The sequence below is a fragment of the Protomyctophum bolini genome, assembly GCF_963924005.1.
Source record: "Protomyctophum bolini genome assembly, chromosome: 23".
Lineage (NCBI taxonomy): Eukaryota > Metazoa > Chordata > Actinopteri > Myctophiformes > Myctophidae > Protomyctophum > Protomyctophum bolini.
The window spans coordinates 25,532,503-25,540,668 of NC_137884.1; positions in this window are offsets into that span (position 1 = coordinate 25,532,503).

The window sequence follows — 8,166 nt, forward strand, 5'->3', positions numbered from 1 at the left end:
AGTCAGTCAGCCAGCCAGCCAGTCAGTCAGCCAGTCAGTCAGCCAGCAAGTAAGTCAGTCAGTCAGCCAGTCAGTCAGCCAGCCAGCCAGTCAGTCAGTCAGTCAGTCAGCCAGCCAGCCGGAAAATGTCTTCTAAATCTTGACAGTTTTCTGAAAAACCCACGTTTCTATGTCAGTGGTATACTCAAACATTTTCATGTCAAGGAACCTCCAAGATTGTATGTAATTGGCCGCCGACCCCCATCTGAAAATATGTTGTTCCAGGGACCCCCCCCCCCCCACACACTCCAGAAGCAAAGATTTGAGTTAAAAACGTTCGCTCTGAAAGGATATATGTTAAAAGATTTGCGCCACATTTTCACGATTTTTCAAAAATAGCAGACCTACAAGCTATACGTACTTGTAGATCTGCTATCATTCAATAGCTAAAGTATAACGTACACTAGTAATGCTTGAAACACCAAAAGGGGTTAAGTTAGAAATAAATCCTATTCAAGGACACACGTGTTTGACTGAAAAGTATCAACATTTTTCTTTGATTTGGTACTAATTAGAGCTCTGTGTTTTGACTCGCGGCGCCCCCTGCTGGTTGGACTTGCGCTGCTCGCTGGTTTTGTGTTTTGGAAATGATGACAAAGGGTTTGTTTTCACGTCGCAGCGTTTTCGCCTGCATGTGCAGTGTTTATTAACCCATTCTGGGCGGGAACCCGTTTTGGTGTCAGCATCATGTCATGCTTTAGCTATTGAAAAATAGCAGATCTACAAGCTCGTAGCGCGCCACCGAGTGGCGCGCTACGAGCTTGTAGGTCTGCTATTTTTGATGAATCGAAGAACGACTGACAGAAACATTATAGCCTTTTTCAGAAAACTGTCAGGATGTAGAAGACATTTGTAGAATCTGATCTCAGGTCAGAATGGCTTAAGAGTAAGACACACCTGGCCGTTGGCTGTGCATGCCGTTCCCCCCCCCGGCCCGGTTGGTTCGTACGGATGAATGGACCCCCCGCGGTATAAAGGAACGAAGGGGCTGTGTTGGAAGTCTCGCCAGGTCTTTGAGGAGCAAGCTTGTTGCGATTAACCCATTCTGGCCGGGAACCCATTCTGGTGTTAGCATCATGTTATGCTTTAGCTATTGAAAAATAGAAGATCTACAAGCTCATAGCGCGCCACCGAGTGGCGCGCTACGAGCTTGTAGGTCTGCTATTTTTGAAAAATCGAAGAACGACTGACATTTTTTAGAATCTGATCTCGGGTCAGAATGGGTTAATCAGACCCAGTGTGTGTCCAGTGGAAACCTCGTATGAATCTGATCTCAGGTCAGAATGGGTTAACACAAGATGGTGGAGCCGCAGCCACACACCTGGGAGACAGATGTTGGCTGCTGCATGCTGCCAGTGCTGTTTTCATACGGACCGCGGTCGACTTCACGTTATCTCAGCGCTGGAGTCGTGCTAGCATGGTTAATAAGCCAGACTCAAATCACACTGTACAGTCGTGTGGTATTTGAGTCTGGAGATGCTGTGTATGGATCTTGTTTCCCGGGGGGGGGGGGGCGGGTTCAAACATTTTCTCTTTGACGCAATTGGTCAGAGCTATACTGTCAGTCAAAGGTCTCATGCATTGAACGTCACTGTACCAAAGCCCGCCCACATTGCATACCGTGTCCCGATTGGCCACACCAGTTCTCTGGTGTATAGGATATAGAATGGGCGTACAATTGAGCCTCTCCAGACCGTAATCCGCCGGCAGGCCATTTTTTCCCCCGGTCTGGCTTATTAGCCAGGCTGGAGTTGTGCTGCTTTAGAGAGTAGGCCAGGTTCACCGATGTCAGCGGCCACATGTCGGTATTATCGATAACTGAATAAGCATATATCGGTATCGGCTAAATTGTTATTTTAAAGCCACGCAAGTCCTATAATTGTGAGTGTGTGGATGTGATCTACCTTGGTTACCAGCATGTTGGTTTATTTATTTAGTCCTCGCCGGGGAAAGTCTTTGAACGTCGATCTGCTGCAATAGAGGAACAATTAGTCCTGAAACGAGGAGGGTGGGAGGTTCGAGAGCCAGGGGTCTCCAGGGGTCTTCCTGCCTGGGAAGACTGTTCAGCCAGCCAGAACCCTCAGCATTCAACACATTGAGCACCATCTGGTGGACAAAAGTGGTGGGTGCTTGTGTGCTCCCCCCCCCACCCACGCTCACTAAAGCCCACAGAATGAATCCAGCACGGCCCCGGGCCCCGGGGGGTCTTATCTCACTGCCAGACACACTCTGGAGTTCGGAGCTAATTTGCCGTCATTGTTGCCAGATGTGGAGACAGATGTGTATTATATTATTTAATGGCTGAAGGCTGCTCACAGGAATTTGTTATTCTTTTGTTTGCGAAGCTCAACAAATCCTTTTTGGTGGTTCTTTTGTGTGCGTGCGTGTCATGCGTGCGTGCGTGCGTGCGTGCGTGTGTGTGTGCGTGCCGTGCGTGCGTATGCGTCTGTGTGTGTGTGCGTGTGTGTGTGTTATTTCCAACATTTTAGTAACACGTTCTCAAAACTATAATCTTTGGCAGTTAAAAGTACACACTAGTAAAAAATGATAATACTAATGAAAGGAGCCGATGTCTTCCCTCCCTGTGAGGTCCTTCTCTCTCTCTTAGCACTGACAGCCCCGTTGAAAATGGATCCACAGAGAGTTGAGTTTATAATACCTTTTTTTGCTTTTGTTTCCACGATTGATGTTTAGACGAGTTTGTTTGGCGAGTTTTCGCCGTCACAGTTTCCTTTCATCACAGAATAACCCTTTCAGACCTGAGGAACATACCCCTGTGTTAACTTTTACCTTCTTTATTTTTATTTTTTTCACTTTTAAAACCATTATTTTAAACTTCAGCTGTTGAAAGATAGCAGATCTACAAGCTCGTATCAAGTGCCGCGCTACGAGCTGTATCTGCTGTACGAGCTGTAGCCTATATAAGAGTGGTCCAGGGGGTCCCCAGCTAAATGATAATTTGGAACCAAATGGACCCTTATGGGTCTGTAACAAATTAACATTGCTTTGACAATATACATTGGGCTCTCAGAGATAGAAATGCCATTAAATAGGGGTCCATTAATCACCTGCGAATGATATAAAGTGAAGGAGTGGGGTTCAAGTATTGGTTTTAGAAGGCAGAACACATAAAAACACTTCAGTGTATAGCCTACAGAATATTCTGTCTGTCTGTCTGTCTGTCTGTCTATCTGTATAGCCTACAGAATATTCTGTCTGTCTGTCTGTCTGTCTGTATAGCCTACAGAATATTCTGTCTGTCTGTCTGTCTGTGCGTGCCGTAAACATGGAGTGCTGTCACTGTGTGGGGACTAGTGGGGAGTATAGGAACTTTCATCTCAATAAACGTGTAAAAATTTTGCGCTGCTGTCTGTTATATCAGTGCGCTCAGCGCTGTGCCTCCATGCCCAAAAGAACAGTGTGTGGCTGCGTGCGTATAGTGAGAGAGAGAGGGGGGGGTCAAAGTCAACGGGGAAACGCGCAGGGCCGGATTTAGCCAGCCCCACTAAGGTGGGCAGACAGAATTTTGGGGTGTCAAACCAACAAAATGCATAGAAAACTATATGCTATCATCAGTTCATCTATCTTCTCTTTGACCAACAGTATGCTAACCCAATTGCCCTTCCTGCCACTACCTCTGCATTTACCCCGGGCTTGGGACAACTTGTGCAACACAGGAAATGCTTTCTCGTATGTCTTCATGGGTTTAGACACAGTGGCCAGGTCTGTTTCGTTTGGACAACATAAGTTCCCTTTTCAGAGTTGCGTAGTCTGTTCCAGTTCCAGTAAGAGCATGCAAAGGCTCCAACAAGGTTGAGTCTAGAAATCTCTCAGAATAGGGTACAAGGCTTGATATGGTATGATATGATTATGATACTATTGACATACTTTTGACTCCACTATACCTTTCTAAGCCTTATATTTCAAATAGTGAAACTAGCAGATCAACAAAATTGCAGTTTCTTTTTTAACGTCTACATTTTAATATAGACAGAGTTTTAAAGGCCTGCGCACTTACATTATTGTAAAAGAAAGCACTCCAGTACTTCAACTCACGTACACATTTGACAGATAATATTCCACTTGAGTCGTACTTTGACTCAAGTACTGGGGTTGGTTTGTTGTTGTTGTTCATCCATGTCTATATATTTGTTATAGATTTCTCATTTGCCAAGATGACCAAGTTCTTTTTTCTTTCGTGCAACATGGTGCGACGGTAGGGGGTTAGGACACGTGCCAGTGTGGAGAAGGAACTCTCACATGAAGCTGAAGACACACCAATTACAAGGGCTGTCACATACAACTTGTGCAACACAGGAAATGCTTTCTCGTATGTCTTCATGTGTTTAGACACAGTGGCCAGGTCAGTTTCGTTTGGATAACATATCTTGGCCAACATTGGCTTTGCAACAATGAGTTCCCTTTTCAGAGTTGCGTAGTCTGTTCCAGTTCCAGTAAGAACATGCAAAGGCTCCAACAAGGTGGAGTCTATAGAAATCTCTCAGAATAGGGTACAAGGCTTGATATGGCTGTCATTAGGTCTAAATTCTTCTTTGAGAATCTGTTTTCCATCTCTGAAATGGCCCTGTCGAGGATGCTGAGCAAGGATCTTTTGAGAGACTGAGACAGGGTGATGGTGGGGTTATCAGTATCTGTATAGCTGGAAGCCCTTCAAGGACCTCTGGGGTAGCCCCAAACCTCACTTTGACCCCATATTATTGCTTATAGCAGCTTTAAGTAAAAGTAGCAATACTGCAACATATACATATTCTGTTAGAACTAAAAGTGTGGAATTCAAAATGTACATAAGAAAAAATACAAAAGTATTGGCTTAAAAATGTACTTACAGTAGGCCTACCAAAAGTAAAAGTAGGCCTACTAAGTAGGCCCATAAACTTTATTTTCTTTGTGTTTGAGCATATAGAATTACTCCTGCTTCGTGGATCTGTTGCTGGAGGCGTGGTTATGTGTAGGAGGTTTTCGACGCGGCTCATTTTCTTCAGTGTGTGCTCTGTTGTGTTCTGAACACTTCTCTGTTACACTTTTGCGGTATGGGTTCATTGTTGGGTCTAAAAATGCTGCGCAGTGCCCACCCAATCAGAAACGCTACAGATATTTTGTGATATTTTTATAGGCAAAAAAATAAAGGATCCCCATAACTTTTGATTGGGTGGGCAGGACGCACGTTTGGGTGGGCTGTGCCCACCCCTGCCCCCCCCTAGAACCGGCCTCAAACGCGGGTAAAAACAGAAAACGACACGTTACTTTGGAGCCACATTACTCTGGCATACTGTTACGTAGAAACACGATTTAAACCTCAAACGGCACACGAGGCCGTCGACTTTGTTGTGGTTCAGACGGAATTCGAATACGTTGCACGGTTTGCCCGCAGACAGAACGTGACGCGAGGAGCAGATCCAACACTATATTGTGCCTTTATAGCTGAATCTGTCTCTCCATGTGGGACTTAAACTTTGTTTGTTTTCATTTTAGCCACTTAAGCCCTATGTATTTAAGCCCTATATGTATTTCGTCATACGACAAATAGCAAAAAAAATAGGCAATCTACAAATTTGCAATGTGTTGCGATGCAAGCTTGCAGATCTTCTATTGCCAATGGTTTTTGCTCGTTGCAAGATTTCCCAAAACATGCGACAGCAAAATGCTGAACAGGTGCTTCCCATAATGGTTGTCATGTGATCGCTACTGTTAAACCCCCTCGTTGTCTTTTGTGTAATATGTTGTCCGTTGTGAAAACAAATCATTTGATTGATTCATAAAAAAAAAATGATTTTCTGGAGGAGGAAATTAAATGTCACATCATTTTGTTGCTTTGACAAAGCAATGTAGCCACGTGTTAACAAAGCTATAGTTGTTTAGGTCATCGGTTGTCAAAGTGGGTTGCTAAGTTTGATTGATGAATATACTTTATTGGCAGAAATGGGCCTCATGGCTACAGAAACAGGAGATAGGCTCCTGCCCCTATGGGCCTCATGGCTACAGAAACAGGAGATAGGCTCCTGCCCTATGGGCCTCATGGCTACAGAAACAGGAGATAGGCTCCTGCCCCTATGGGCCTCATGGCTACAGAAACAGGAGATAGGCTCCTGCCCCTATGGCCCTCATGGCTACAGAAACAGGAGATAGGCTCCTGCCCCCTATGGGCCTCATGGCTACAGAAACAGGAGATAGGCTCCTGCCCTATGGGCCTCATGGCTACAGAAACAGGAGATAGGCTCCTGCCCCCTATGGGCCTCATGGCTACAGAAACAGGAGATAGGCTCCTGCCCCTATGGGCCTCATGGCTACAGAAACAGGAGATAGGCTCCTGCCCCTATGGGCCTCATGGCTACAGAAACAGGAGATAGGCTCCTGCCCTATGGGCCTCATGGCTACAGAAACAGGAGATAGGCTCCTGCCCCCTATGGGCCTCATGGCTACAGAAACAGGAGATAGGCTCCTGCCCCCTATGGGCCTCATGGCTACAGAAACAGGAGATAGGCTCCTGCCCTATGGGCCTCATGGCTACAGAAACAGGAGATAGGCTCCTGCCCCCTATGGGCCTCATGGCTACAGAAACAGGAGATAGGCTGTTGCCCCTATGGCCCTCATGGCTACAGAAACAGGAGATAGGCTCCTGCCCTATGGGCCCCATGGCTATACAGAAACAGGAGAGAGGCTCCTGCCCCCTATGGGCCTCATGGCTACAGAAACAGGAGATAGGCTCCTGCCCCTATGGGCCTCATGGCTACAGAAACAGGAGATAGGCTCCTGCCCCTATGGGCCTCATGGCTACAGAAACAGGAGATAGGCTCCTGCCCCTATGGGCCTCATGGCTACAGAAACAGGAGATAGGCTCCTGCCCTATGGGCCTCATGGCTACAGAAACAGGAGATAGGCTCCTGCCCCTATGGGCCTCATGGCTACAGAAACAGGAGATAGGCTCCTGCCCCTATGGGCCTCATGGCTACAGAAACAGGAGATAGGCTCCTGCCCCCTATGGGCCTCATGGCTACAGAAACAGGAGATAGGCTCCTGCCCCTATGGGCCTCATGGCTACAGAAACAGGAGATAGGCTCCTGCCCCTATGGGCCTCATGGCTACAGAAACAGGAGATAGGCTCCTGCCCCCTATGGGCCTCATGGCTACAGAAACAGGAGATAGGCTCCTGCCCCTATGGGCCTCATGGCTACAGAAACAGGAGATAGGCTCCTGCCCTATGGGCCTCATGGCTACAGAAACAGGAGATAGGCTCCTGCCCTATGGGCCTCATGGCTACAGAAACAGGAGATAGGCTCCTGCCCCTATTTCCCCAAGAACCCCAGTTTCCCCGCCCATACCTACCGAAGTATTAGGTGAGAATGTGACCTTAGTTTGATATGTGTGAGTGAGGCCTGATTACTTGACTGGTCTTCCATGGCTTTACCATTCACATGTAATGCCGTCAAAGTGCTGCATATTAATTAGGGATGGCGTTCCGTTGTCGTTAAAACACGGTATTGTTCACGGTAATTAAATGAGGTGAAACCGTGAACAGATCGTGTTGTGGTCATGTGATGACCTTTCTGTAATGAACACACAAAGGACCTGTATATAGGCTGTTAAAATATCTTATGGGATCAGATGAAGGACTCAGTCATTCTCACAGCCTCTTCATGTTCTCCAGCAGGTCATCGCCGTAGTTTGAAAACCCACCTTTTCAGACTCCATCATGGCCCATAGCACTTACCCCACCCCCTTAGATAGCAATTCTGTAGACTTAGATAGCATTTGATACAGACTTATAGCATGTTATGTAGACAGCACTATAATTACATTGTATATAGTCATAGCACATCATAGTACATAATGTATATCATAGTAGTATAGATGTATAGCTTATATGTATAGTTTCATTATATAGATATTCCACTGTTACTTTCTTAGCTTACGCATGTTTCATGATAAATGCTTTTATGTGATGTATTCCCATGCTTTTTTGTTCTTGCTTAATGTAAGTCGCTCTGGATTAAGAGCGTCTGCTAAATGCCTAAATTGTAAATTGTCATCTTACACCTGAAGGACTCAGGCTTGCTGAAGTCCTCCCGGGTCGGTGGACACATGGCAGGAGGACTGATGACTCCCCAA